Source organism: Balaenoptera ricei, chromosome 9 (assembly GCF_028023285.1).
Source record: "Balaenoptera ricei isolate mBalRic1 chromosome 9, mBalRic1.hap2, whole genome shotgun sequence".
Classification (NCBI taxonomy): domain Eukaryota; kingdom Metazoa; phylum Chordata; class Mammalia; order Artiodactyla; family Balaenopteridae; genus Balaenoptera; species Balaenoptera ricei.
In genome coordinates, this window is record NC_082647.1 from 53,479,438 (window position 1) to 53,494,335 (window position 14,898).

Consider the following 14,898-nt stretch of genomic DNA (forward strand, 5'->3'; position numbering starts at 1 on the left):
CAGCATCAGCTGGGAACTTGTCAGACACGTACACTCTCAAAGCCTCACCTTGGGCCTCCTATTCAGAGTGGGCCCAGCAGCTGTAATTTAACAAACACTCCGGGGGATTCTGATACATGCTAATGTTCAAGAGCCACTGACATGGATATTTCCATCTTCTTCTTCCTTTTCAGCCACTTTAAAAAATGTGCTTTAAAAAATTCTTGCTTTCTGTTCAACCTTTGTCTTTGACCAGTAGCTAAAGTCTGAAATCAAGACCCTTCACAGACTCCAATTTCTTCTACCCTCAAGAACCTTCTTGTCTGGTGGCCTCTCTCTAGTTCTCTATCCCAAAGAAACCCCCTTCCCAGGAGCAAGCTTCTCTTCTCTTGCATTGTTCTAAAACACTGACAACAGCCAGTCCTGTGCTTTGGTCTCCCACAACTGGTCCACCACACAGCTTGTCTAAAGCTAGAGCTTTGTCCTCCAGTGAGTCAGTGCTAGTAAGTGGAGGTTTCAAGCAGTTGCTCAACATGTGGCATCAAAGGGCTTTTGAGGTTAGCACTCTGGGTCTTCTTTAGTTTTGAACCTGTTACACCCATTTTTTCAGGAGTTTGGGGCGGTATCCCTGTTCTCAGTCTGTCTCCTCACACCCGCCAAATCATTTACACTTGGGGTTTCGTTCAAAACTAAAATCCACCCTGTGAAATGACTCACAGTGCACATCTCAGGTGATGGGGAGTTAACATGGGCTTCTTCATGTACGAACAAGTGCACCACCTTTTCTTCCTGCCTGTGGTACAAGAAATGGAACTTCCAAAATTGTGAGACCAAGAGCTGAATTTTATAACTTATACCTTTTGGTAACTTGAGAAGGACCTTTAGTCCTTAAGAAATACTAGTTAGGAAGGTGTTTGATTTGCCAATCTGTCCTTTCTCCATCATGCATTTAAACTCTTATTTCAGTGAAGGAAAAAACCAGCTTTTGTATGAGCTTTTATGATGGAGTGGAGAAATGCAAATCTTATAATTAAGAACTCAGTCTTCATTATTAGCCTGCAAATCATACAATAAAATAAATCTGGCAGACATGGCCAAATGTTCTTACTCGATTAATTTGGAAATATATTCGTCTGTTGTGGGCTGCTATTGAAGCTGACAGTTTTGCTTTTCTTCATCTCTATTAAAGTTTCTGGCAAGTGGTGCTGCCAAAGGCGGTGAGAACCTGAACAGGGCAATTGTCGCAAATGTGGAGGAGAGGTGGACCATGTCACCACCTGGAGTTTTCTTCCTGAATCACCCACTTCATTTCCATGAGTGGTGGAGACTTCTACTGATCATAAGGCTTTCGACCAGGTGATGGCCACAGAGCCACAATGAAGGAAGCATTAACATACATCCCACACTGAAGGTAAACTTGTGTTCCGACCTGCCACCTTGTCTCCTCACATCTCATTCAGTGTCATTCTTCCAGAATGGAGCGGTAGGCATGCTCTTCATGGCCCTAGACTCCTTTCTTTTTCTTCGTGTCAAAAAAGGAGGGGTTGGGATCCAAATTTATTCTGTCAGCTTTTATCTAGTTTATTGACATAAATTTGGATGGCCTCTCTCTCTCTCTCTCTCTCTTTTTAAATAGGCAGGTTTTTTTCCCCTTAAAAATAGCCCCAGTGTGGCTTCGTATGCTCTGAGATAGCAGAACCTGTTTCTGCTCTTTAAAAAGTGGTGAGGTTGCTGGGTTTCTTAAAGATGATCAATAAAATACATGCAGACAGATTCCTTCAGAGCAGTGATCACCCATCGGAACAGACAATTTAGGGATGACATTAATCTAGCAGCCTTGTTTTGTGTGTGTGTTTGCAAGGAGAAAGCAGTTTTTAATTCCCTAAATCTGTGTTTTGGGGGGAGGGGTCAGTGTGGGTGGTGATAGTCCTTGTGGAGGGCGTGTGTGTATCCCTGACTGCAGTAGACAGTCTGGGAGTGGCATGGACTCAAGGAAGGAATAGGTGTTTCGGAGTAAGAAACAGTGGGTTGCTGGGGCGAAATCCTTCAGGCATTTATCAAATGCTTTCTAGGTCAGGCTTCCCTTTTTGGAACCCCTGCCTTAAACACTTTAGTGTCCTCAGCCATCAGTCATTTCTCAATGCCACTGCTAATTACTTTCCAAACAGGCCCTTTCCAGAAGAGCTGCCTATCTGTACTCTGCCACTGTCATGCTTATCAGAGAATTCAAGGTTCTGTTTCACGAGCACCGGTAAATATAAGATACATTAATGTACCAGCATAAAATTTAGTTTCCACTCCTAAAACCTCTAGAAAGAAATAGAAGGGATATGGGGCACATCTCTTGCTCTGTTAATATGATTTTACACCATGCCTGTCACATTGCTGGAATGCAATAGTTTGTATCTTGAATGAATGAGTATGCAAGCAAAGGTGAATTTGGACTCCATTAGAAAAGCTAATATGGTTACCAAGAACCAATAGAAACAAAAGGTGCTCTTACTGGTCACTTAAACCATTCCTTTCTCTTGAAATGAAATTGTACATAATTTACTTCAGGTACAATATGAAAGAGAATTTTACAGTTGCCTTGTTCAACTGAGTTATCCATCCCAAACAGGACAACTTGCCCAAACTAATGTAGTGACTCTGCTCCCCAACAATAGGCTCGAGCTTGTTCTACTTCTAGACTGTTGCTTAAGGATACAGAGGGGCAGTTACCCAGGTTAGATGAGAATACTGATGGTAGGCAGATTTCAACTCAGTATCTTGGGGGGAAAATAGAAGAGTAAGAGCCACATCTGACAGCCAAGAGAGCTGATATAGGTGGGGATAAATGTTACCCGACCTTCTAAATTCTGCATTGCTCCCTTCATATCTCTCTTCTGGAGAGTTTCTCTCCCCTTTGATGGGTCCCTTCATCATTGTTTTCAAAGCTAAACACCTTCCATTCTTTTCTAGTAGTTGGTAGATGTTTAGATTGTCTAACTTTCTAAACTGACTGACCTATTCCCTTATTAGCTGGATACCTCGAAGAGCTTGATAAATAGATGGCTTGGCAAAATACGAGATTTGGGGTTTTTAAAAGGTCCCTGCCAGATCAATTTATCAGGTCAATTTCAACTCCTTATCTTGCTGAACATCATGCTTATTGCCATCTCAGAGGGAGAGGTGCTAGCACATACTGCTTAAATTCACACTCAGTTTGCTTGAGTTTGGATCCTCCTTCCATCACTTTCTAGCTGTGTGACCTTAGGCAAGTTACTTAACTCTTCTGTGCATCAGTTTCTCCATTTGTAAAATGGGGTTAATAACACTATATTTAAATTGGATAACCAACAAGGACCTACTGTATAGCACAGGGAACTCTGCTCAATGTTATGTGGCAGCCTGGATGGGAGGGGAGTTTGGGGGAGAATGGATACATGTATATGTATGGCTGAGTCCCTTTGCTGTGCACCTGAAACTATGACAATATTGTTAATCAGCTGTACTCCAATGTAAAATAAAAAGTTAAAAAAAATAGCTCAATATCAAAAAAACAAACAACCCAATCCAAAAATGGGCAGAAGACCTAAACAGACATTTCTCCAAAGAAGATATACAGATTGCCAACAAACACATGAAAGAATGCTCAACATCATTCATCATTAGAGAAATGCAAATCAAAACTACAATGAGATATCATCTCACACCGGTCTGAATGGCCATCATCAAAAAATCTAGAAACAATAAATGCTGGAGAGGGTGTGGAGAAAAGGGAACCCTCTTGCACTGTAGGTGGGAATGTAAGTTGATACAGCCACTATGGAGAACAGTATGGAGGTTCCTTAAAAAACTAAAAATAGAACTACCATACGACCCAGCAATCCCACTACTGGGCATATACCCTGAGAAAACCATAATTCAAAAAGAGACATGTACCAAAATGTTCATTGCAGCTCTATTTACAATAACCAGGACATGGAAGCAGCCTAAGTGTCCATCAACAGATGAATGGATAAAGAAGATGTGGCACATATATACAATGGAATATTACTCAGCCATAAAAAGAAACGAAATTGAGTTATTTGTAGTGAGGTGGATGGACCTAGAGTCTGTCATACAGAGTGAAGTAAGTCAGAAAGAGAAAAACAAATATGCTAACACATATATATGGAATCTAAGGAAAAAAAAAAGGTCATGAAGAACCTAGTGGCAGGACGGGAATAAAGACACAGACCTACTAGAGAATGGACTTGAGGATATGGGGAGTGGGAAGGGTAAGCTGTGACAAAGTGAGAGAGTGGAATGGACATATATACACTACCAAACGTAAAATAGATAGCTAGTGGGAAGCAGCCGCATAGCACAGGGAGATCAGCTCGGTGCTTTGTGACCACCTAGAGGGGTGGGATAGGGAGGGTGGGAGGGAGGGAGATGCAAGAGGGAAGAGATATGGGAACATATGTATATGTATAACTGATTCACTTTGTTATAAAGCAGAAACTAACACACCATTGTAAAGCAATTATACTCCAATAAAGATGTTAAAAAAATAATAATAATTGGGGACTTCCCTGGTGGCGCAGTGATTGAGAATCTGCCTGCTAATGCAGGGGACATGGGTTTGATCCCTGGCCCGGGAGGATCCCACATGCCACAAAGCAACTGAGCCCGTGTGCCACAACTACTGAGCTACAACTACTGTGCTCTAGAGCCTGCAAGCCACAACTACTGAGCCCACATGGCACAACTACTGAAGCCTGTGCGCCTAGAGCCCATGCTCCTCAACAAGAGAAGCCACCGCACCACAACAAAGAGTAGCCCCCGCTCGCTGCAACTAGAGAAAGCCCGTGTGCAGCAACGAAGAACCAACGCAGCCAAAAATAAATAAATAAAAAATAAATTAATTAAAAAAAAATAGTACCAATATCAGCATATAATTGTACTAAATGGGTCGATATGTGTAACACTCTTAGAACAGTCCCTGGCATATAGTAAACACTTGGAAAATGTTTTTATTGTCCTTGTGTCCCTCTCCCTGTAGCATTAAGATGGTTCCCAAACAGAGAAAGACGTGGCTTCTTGTGGCAGCCATGACTGCCTCTGCATGGCATTATAGGTTCTAACAGGGAAGGAGAGAAGCAGGGCTTAAAGACACTCCCCTGGAGGGAACTGTGAGGGAAGGAAACTTTAGTTGACATAGTTTGCTTCTTTCTTTTCCCATTTTTATATTGATGGCTAGCATATTTCTAGGGAAATTCAGCATTTTTTATCAGTACAATTTGGGTACCTTTATTCTACCTAATCCATTTTTAGGAATGGGTGACAGTAAGATAATGCCTAACAGGTGGAGATTTATTTTTCTCATGACACGAGAAGTCTAGAGTATTGATTAATTGCTCAGTGGCTGAGGGTTTTTATGGTTGTGACTCTAATTCTTGTGGCCTTGTCTTCATATTTGTTACTTTATTGTCTGTCCCCTCCCATCTGAGAAAACCAAAGCTCTCCCAGAACTACCTCCATCCCCAGCCTACCTAATATCCAGGAACTTTCTACTAAGGTCTCATTGGCTAGAAATGGGGCACCCCACAAGCTCTAACTGCAAAGGAGGCTGGGAGAGTGGGGACAGGGTTGTCAGAATAGGTCTAAACAGATCGTGATTCACTGCTTGGAATTAGACACTGACTGTGCATTCTCAGAAATCTGTTTGCAAAGGAAGCGGGGGACAAAGATGGGCAGTGGCTGGGCCGTTAGCAATGTCTTCTAAATCAGCATCCATTTTACTGTTCTTGCCTGTCTCAGTGGTAAGCACTTTTATTTGAAATATCTTAATTATTGATCAAGACAAATTTATAAGTAGCTATCTCATCTTGTAGTTGAGAAAAATGAGGAAGCTAATAGGTGATGGGGACATGATTCCAACTCAGGCCCTCTGATGTCATGCTGGTACTCTCACCTACTTTTCCATAGTGATTATATTAGAGCTAGAGACAAAGTGATTACCTGGCACCGCCTGAGAAAATGAAACATGATTTGTCAGACTTATTACTAGAGAGAAGACTCCGGAGTTTTCTACATGCGAGTCCTGAGCTGAGAGTTACTTGTCACAGCAAGTGACCCAGAATTTCCATGAAGCACAGCCTCTCTTCTGAGCCCCGAGACACTTTCATCTCTGTACCCATTTCAGGAATTCTATCTTGATCTTTTGTATCCTTCTGCCTGGGATCGCCTTTTTCTGTCAATTTACGGGCAAGTCCCAGGAAAGTGTAACTCCTATAGTGTGGGTGACCCTGGCCATTTCTTGACTGTGTCAATTACCCTTTTGTAATGAAATCTTTTCAAGAAACACACACAATAAGTGTGCCTCCCTTCAGTGTTGGGAGGAGTTCACAGCTCACCCAGGATGCTGTTGCATGTTTTGCACTCGGATGACGCTTACATTTGGCTTGAGGCCCATCAGCTCTGGCCTGTGTGTCTAGCTGTACAGCGGCAGAGTGTGTTGGTACTGTGCTCACGTGTAAAGGGAGTTTAGCAGGACTCTCACAGAGGAAATCTAGAAGCCTCTAGAGAAATGCTAGGGCATTCATTTTTTCACCTCTGCTTTTTGGCTCTGGCGCACCTGGGCACACTGCGGTTAGCACAGTAAAATGTGACGCTCTCACACCTGTCTGTTGGTATTGGGGAAGAAGACATTCTTCCCCTTTAATCCCCCCAATATCAACACATACTCTTAGCAGTGGTCCTTCTCCTTTCCAACCTTCAACACAGAAATGAAAAGACATTCCGTGTACCTGACACATCATTGGCATTTCAGTGTAAGTGTTATCTGGTCTCCTCATAACCTTTCAGAATCTGAGACAGGTTTGGAGACCTTAGCACCACCCTCTAGAGCAGAGGTCAGCAAACTTTTTCTATAAAGGGCCAGATAGTCAATATTTTAGACTTTACGACCTGTCAAAAATACTCAACGCCATCTATAATATGTAAATAAATGAGCATGGCTATGTTCCAATAAAACTTTATTTGTGGACTCTGAAATTTGAATGCCACATAATTTTCACATCCTAGAATCTTCTTTTATTTTTTCCAACTATTTAAAAATGAAAAAACCTCCTTATCTTATGGATTGTCAAAAAAAATTTGGACTATGGGCTGTAGTTTGTTGAGCCCTGCTTTAAAGCACCTCTGTCTAATAGAATATTCTGTGATGATGGAAATGCTGTATAATATCAAACACTTGAAATATGGCTAATGCAACTGAGGAGCTGAATTTTTAATTCTAATTCACTGAAATTGAAATCTGATTTTAAAGAGCTACCTGTGACTAGTAGCTATTGTACTGGACAGATCTAAAGCTCTGCTGTTTATCGGAACAAGATTCAAAATTCCCAGTTTTTGTATCTTTTAGATTAGAATTTTAACTTCCTGGAAGAAAAAGTCTGACTAGCCTAGTTAGGGAAAAATCACATAATGTAAAAGACACTTGGCTTCTAGGAGTTCCCCTATTGGTTGGGGTCAAGAGGGGGGTGGTTCCTGCAGAAGAGAGCCTGAATATACAACACAACAGGGGTTTGCTACAATTTCCTGAAGTCTTGCATTTCAAAAAGAGGTCTCTAATGGAAAGGAAAGGAATGACTTCAGAATGACACACTGTTGGTAGAATCAGTGCGGGAGAGAGATTTTCTGGCCGTACCTCATTTCAGCTCCCCTTATTTCATACTGCAGTGTTGACTTGTGTAACCCCAGGCCTGTTAGAAAATATAACTGTCATTTTAAAAGATGCTATTTGTGTAGTCGGTCAACAAGCATTATCAAGCATCTGCTATGTTCTAGGCACAGTGCTAGGTGCCTTCACAAACTGTTTCAGATTTATTCTTCATCTCATGAACGTTCTCACACAAAATGCTGTTTTATAAAGAATTAAAATGAAATTAAATGACCTTATCATGAAAATAGTATGGATTATTATTCTGTTACAGAGGGCATTTCAAAACTATATTATGAAAAAGTTAAGACTCGAGCCTTATGTCAACGTCTGAAACTCTGAAAAAGTTTATTAACATTCAGAGCTTTGTCTTTACAAATTAATGGCATGTTTACCAGCTTAAGCTGCTAGTCATTCTTACCTGCTCTTGGGAAGCCCTTACCATCTCTGGAACGTCCTTATTTGTGTATGATGGGTGTGTGGAGATGGGGATACTAATTCTGAATGAGAAATCGGGTAAGGCACCGCTGACATTTCATTTAAGACTTAAGTGGTAGCAAGGTGCAAGTTAGGAAGGTTTTGGAGTAGAGATTTCTAGGAACAGCAATTGTAGAAGCTCTAAAGCAGGAATGAGCTTTCTTTGTTAAAGGAAAGGAAGGTGGCCAGAGGGACTTGGAGTATAATGTTGCAGGAGGACACTGAGAGGTGAATTCTGAGGACAGGCAATGGTCAGATCATGACACAAGGCATGTTAAGCACAGACCCGGGAAGGTATCTCATATTAGCATACGGTAGACATAAGTGACATCACTGACTTTGAAGACTCAGGACTGTTAGTTTATGGCTGAGTTGAAGGTGAGGGATCAGCCTTCATGAATGGACATGCATCCAATTGAAATAGAAAATAGGTTTATAGAATCTTGTCCCCAGTCTCCTTTAAGGTATCACAGACCAAGTAGTTCAGAATGAAATGTCTCTTACGGAATGCAGCAGAGGGATCTGGTTGTCCAGAAACCTCTCACTATGTGTGAATTGGAATGCTGGTAAATTGAAGGACTCAGATGACCAAGAGAAACTAGCATATCAAATCACAGAAGATGTAGAGCTAGGATATCTGACACAATTTGCTCTGAACAGAAATCAACAAAAATGCTAAAGAACTAGAAAGTAAAACAACAACAAACAAATCAAAACAAATGAACAAACCTATTAACTCCCTAGAGCCCCAAAGAAGCTGAATATGCCACTTAGTCTGTAGTCTGATTGCTGGAGCCTGGCACAGCAAACCAAAGGTTTGAATCAGAATTTGTAGAGGTGCCATAACAACAGTGTTTTAAATTTCTATGAATGAAAGAAAAAATAGGATTCCATGATAGAGATAATTCACTTATTTCATTATTAATGTTTGGAAATATACCTATGAACAAGGAATTTACAAGGTAGTGTTTTCCATGGAGGACATTGAAACCATTTTGAACACATTTATTTGTGGTGGTAAAGTGGGGATGACAATTATTACTGAAAATGCAGGCATCCGTGACTGTGGAGACAGAATGTGACTCTAAGGAACCTGTTCAAATCCGTCAACCCAGTCATACAGGCCACTGGTTTGAGGTTTCTGCCCAGTTTTTGAACATTGGCACAAAGGTGGTGTGATGTCACCATCAAATGTAACTTACTCAGTTCATTATAGGTATCAAAGTTATTAGAAATCACACTTTAGAGAATATAGACTTGGTGTTACAAAAAATGTTTTTTAATTTATGAAGATGCAAAATTTTTATTGCTAACAATAACAGTGGCTTAATAGTATATAATACAGAAAAGTACTATAATCCCCAGAAAATTTTATCAAGATTTTAAGGCCTTTTTATGGTTATTTGAGGAAAGATAAGGCAACAATGCATATTTTCCAAGAACTTTAAATATAAGGCTTAAGAATTCCCAAGTTTTAAGTTGTTAATGAGGTCAGTTAGATATTTTGTGTATCTGATTCATCCCAACCATTCTACTTTACTTTTAACCATTGAAGAAGCTTCTTGATGACATGAGATGAGCATAAAAGTGGTAAAGGAAGGGGTTGCAAAGGCAGTGAATGTGGGCTTGTAGTGTGGGTGTGGGGAGACGCGATCCATTTTCCAGACTCCGTTGTATCTTTCTATTTCAAAGATATAATTGGAAATTAAAAAATAAGCCACTATACTTAACTCAAGCACAAATGATGACTGTGGCCCAGGGATAAGATGTGATTTTATTGTATAAATATTAACTATCATTCTCTTTCTAGCGAGGCTATTTCACTGTACCTGCTTAGCTGTACAATTTCTTGTAAGTTTCAAAATAAAACAAAAAATAAAACCCCCCAAAAAACCCACTTCAGTTCTGCTTCTTCTAATTAAGTTATATCTTCAATTACATCTTTGCAGCTGAGTAGTCACCAGCCAGTGCCTTCGGCCCTAGACGGTGTAGCTTAAGAGGACCCTTTCTATTGGCATTGCGATATTGATCAGCCTTGCTGCCTCCCATCAGATACACGTGGCCTTTTCTGGTAAGCCCAGTTCTCATATATCTCTGAGTCCCAAAGGCAAGCCAGGGATGAACAGTCATTTTTCTGCAGTAGGGCAGAATGAAGCCCTACATAGAAATACCTACTCTAACTTCTTTTAAAAAGCTCTTACTTGACTATAAAATAACTCAGTTTTAGAAAATGCTCTTTTCCTATTCACACAATCTTAGGCGCTTTCTTTTAGCACCATGCACATAATAGTAGAAGTAAAGTATGAACGGTGAAAATACCACCCGAGAAATGAATTATGGTTAAAATAACTGTTGAAGGAGAGCGAAGGTGATTTGAAGCCCACGCAGTTCTAACCCTCTGCTTCCCGCTGAAGGAGGATTCTGCCAGGAACACCGTATGATATAATCAGGGGGGAGGGAGGCTTTCCACAGACTGCTGAGCACTTATATTCTGGTAACCAGGTCGTGTCCTATCCTATTCCTGTAATCTTTTTTGACAAACAAGAAGAAATTTTCTTCACCATTTGGACATCAGAGAAGTCTGATGCCCCCAATATTGACTTTTTAATGTAATTGCAATCTTATTTGATGGAATTTCGAACAAATGGGAGTAACAGTCCTGGATGTCAATTCGAATATATGCCTATTAAAAGACTTGGTGATGCAAATACACGTACACACGTACAAGTACTCTTTTGGAATGGAATGAAGTGATTCTGATGGTTTTAGATTCTTCTTTAGAAAGATCATCAATTATTTAATTTTTTTTTTTTTTTTTTTTTATTATTTAAGTTTTGAATGCAGCCCTCCAGGGGAGAATGTAATCTATAAGTGGCTGAGATTTTCAATTATACCTAGTCATTTGTCAAATGTTTACTTCACTTAGCATGAATGTTTATTGATAATTTTTATAATCTCTAGGTTACGATGTCTGATCTTTTTGATCACTTTTTTCTTTTAATATTTATACCTTCAGATATAATTAGTGATTGCTCATCAATTAAAAAAGCTACTTAATAGCCTTTAAATATGCATTTGTAAATGTCCTTGGCTGGTTTGAATGTCTTTGTGTGTGTGTGTGTGTGTGTGTGTGTGTGTGACGTTCTTCCTAAATAGCCACAATACAAGAATAAAGCATTTAAGACTGGCTTAAATATACAAACTGTTCAGTTCAAACCTATGTAAATTATCTTGGGTTCAGTTATGTTTATTCCATCTGTTTTTATCATCTGTTGTTACAATACTTTATCATTTCTACATGGTATTAAAATGTAAATGAATCGAGAGGAAACACATCTGTGGACGGTTAGTTAATAAAACTACATTTGGCAAGTGAGCTGTCATAATAATTAATTAAATTTCACTGCCCATGTATGCTTGTAATTGTATATTTAGTGTTTATTTGCATAATCACATAATGGGATCTATATGATTCATGCTTTGTTGAGCATAATCTGTATACATAAATTACCACTTCCAAACTTGAGTTGCTTATAAAGATATCATGAAGACATTTGGCTTTTTTCAGGAAATGATGTATAGGAAATAAGAAAAAAACATTTTTTTTTCTTTTTTTCTTGAATTTTATTTTATTTATTTTTATACAGCAGGTTCTTATTAGTTATCTATTTTATCCATATTAGTGTATATATGTCAATCCCAATCTCCCAGTTCATCCCACCACCCACCCCTCCCCCCTGCTTTCCCCCCTTGGTGTCCATACATTTGTTCTCTGCATCTGTGTCTCTATTTCTGCCTTGTAAACCGGTTCATCTGTACCATTTTTCTAGATTCCACATTTATGTGTTAATATACAATATTTGTTTTTCTCTTTCTGACTTACTCTGTATGACAGTAAGTTACATATTCTTAAAGTTCAGCAAAGTAACAGATTGAAAAGACAATTCAGGTTACAGACAAGTCCTGGCTTTGTTCTTTGAAATCCTGCTTTTAAAAGTGCAGTGGTATTGTATTTAGTAGTTTTTGATCAGGGAAAGATTTGCTCTTTTGAAGAGGTGGTGTGAGCAGGTTAGATTAGGTATTTGTTCTGAGCCAGGTTATATGTTTAGGACCCCACATATAATAATTTTTGATTCAGTAATATTCCAGTTAGTCTAATCCCACAAATAATTGATTTAATTTTTCAAAATGGAGCCTAGATAGTTGTTTTAGGACCATATCCTGGGGCAAAATCGTGCATACTGGCCTTAAACTCTTAGATGTATACAATTTACAACATTTGCTGAAGGTGACAGGGGACACTTTTCAGGAGTGACATACTGTAGACAGCAGGCTCTACACACAATCTGTTTTGAGCAATGAACACCTCCACCTCCTCAAAACCCAGTCCTCTCCAGTTGCCCTGTGTTGAGCTGAGCAAAATAACGCACAGCAAGTTTTGAGTGACAAAGGCTTAACCTCTCAGGTTTATCTGCATATTGAAAATGAAGCTTGTAATCCAATTAGATTTTAAAGATGTCAGTCTGCTCTAACCACTCCCATGCCTGCTACCATTTCCTGCCCCCCTCAATGCATCCAGTTCAAGTTTAAAGTTCTCAGTGCATTTAGCATTGCCTGTCAGGTCCTTCATCATCTGATCGTCTTGGCTTTCCTCTTCCGCCTTCCTCACCTCTCACAGTTGTCCGTCTATGACTTCAGAACTGAATTGCCAAGAAACCTCAGGTGAGCACAGGTTGAGTATTATTTTTTAAAAATTGAGAAAATGGTGTCAGAGACTAGACTGTTTCAGTCTCACAATTATATTCTTCCCTCTGCTAACGCCAGATTAAGGAGTAGGTCAGTTGGGTGGCTGTTCCAGGTACCAGTCACTTGAAAATACTAAAATGTGATTGGAACACATGAGAAATATGGAACCAGTTCACTCATGTATCTAGTGCCATACCTTTAATAACTGGACAAAATTAAGAAGTGTCCCGCCGCGGAGCAACTAGGCCCGTGAGCCACAATTACTGAGCCTGCGCGTCTGGAGCCTGTGCTCCACAACAAGAGAGGCCACGATAGTGAGAGGCCCGCGCACCGCGATGAAGAGTGGCCCCCGCTCGCCGCGACTAGAGAAAGCCCTCGCACAGAAGCGAAGACCCAACACAGCCAAAAATAAATATAAAAATAAGTAAATAAATAAATAAGATTACTATTTAAAAAAAAAAAAAAAAGAATATACAAATCAATTTTCACTGCAAAGTAAAGGAGCTGTTACAGTGGAGGATTACTGGACTGAATGTCAATACTATGACATAGTATGAGTGTGTTTCATGTTTGGTAATTGCAATCATTGTTGCTTTTGTTGTGGTCATCCATGTACAATGCTTGGTGTCAGTCGATTTATCTCTTGTAAAAATAAAATACAGTGTGTGTGTGTGTGAAAAAAAAAAAAAAAAAGAAGTGTCCCTTATTCTGCCACAGGAGATTGTGCCCTTGATTGAAAATAAAAACACAGCACATCACAGGTGCTCTGCACTGGTTTATCCACTGAGCACTCTTCCAATGGGCGGAGCAGATTCAAGCTGCAAGTTGAAGAGCTAGGGCAGGCCACCACCCCAGAGAACAACCGGATGCACAGTTAACTGAAATTCCAAGGAATTCAAACGTTACTAATCATTAAGAATGAGCGGGTTTGTTTTGGTATTTACATTTTAAACTCTTTTTGGAAAATATATGCTCCCTCCTCAAAAAAAAAAATTCTTCTCAAAAATTTAAGAAAAACCTGCCCATAGAACAAAATCTATAGAAAAGATGGAAATACTTTGTTGCCCTGGAAATAAAAGAAAAAAACATAAACATTTTAAACATATTTTGAAAAAGCCTAATTGGGAAAAAACCCTCTGTAATTCATGACATTTTCAAATAAGTTAAAATGCTATATCACATCAGTGCATTTAACAATTACTTATTTTGAACATAAGGAAGAGACGTGATTTTGATTAAAGTAACATGTTTCTCCCTGTCTCTGCGAAACACTGAACCCTCAGTTTCCTTCTGTGTCTCCTCGTCAGCAGGAACAGTTCCTCCTCTCCTACGTAGCCTTCTCTCTTTTTAAAACTTTTAATTCTGAATTAATTTCAGACTTACAAAAACTTGCAAAAATAGTACAAAGAGTTCCTCATACACTTCACCCAGCTTCTCTGTGAATAATGCTCCTGACAGTACACCATTGGTAGACTCATGGATGACTTACTCAGCCTAAAGTTATCCTACACAAGAGCATATCTGACCAAGGAAATCATTTCACAGCAGAAGTGAGCCTGTGAGCCACAGAATCTTCTAGTTATAATTTACCCTGTAACCCAGAAAAAGTTCATAGAACAATGGAATGGCCTACTGAAAACTCACTGTGGCTCCAGCTGGGATATGATGCCCTGCAAATTGGTGATGCTGTCCTACAAGATGCCACGCATGCTTTGAATTGGCAGCTAATATAGAATGTTCTTTCTCCCATAGCCGAATCCAAGGGGTAGGAGTAGGAGTGATTCCTCTCACTGTTATAGCTAATAATTCCTCCCTTCCCCACAACTCTGGTCTCTAATGACTTTTGATTTCATTCCCACAACCTTGATTTCAGATATTTCAGAAGTTTTTGTTACTAGGGGAGAAGGCTTCAATAGGGGTATGGAGGGGTGGCATAAAGATGGTTTTCTTGTGTTGAATTGGAGTTGAAATTACCACTTGGCCACATTGGGCTCTTCATGTCACTG

The 14,898-nt window shown here is 39.7% G+C and overlaps 1 long non-coding RNA gene across 1 annotated transcript in view; it reads left to right on the forward strand.

Moving 5' to 3' along the window:
* The window catches only part of LOC132371955 (uncharacterized), a 329,599-nt gene that overhangs the window by 211,151 nt on the left and 103,550 nt on the right, over positions 1 to 14,898 (forward strand). The window contains exon 4 of the long non-coding RNA XR_009505027.1: positions 10,096 to 10,217. This is a non-coding gene — a long non-coding RNA (uncharacterized LOC132371955). The remainder of the gene's footprint in view (positions 1 to 10,095; positions 10,218 to 14,898) is intronic.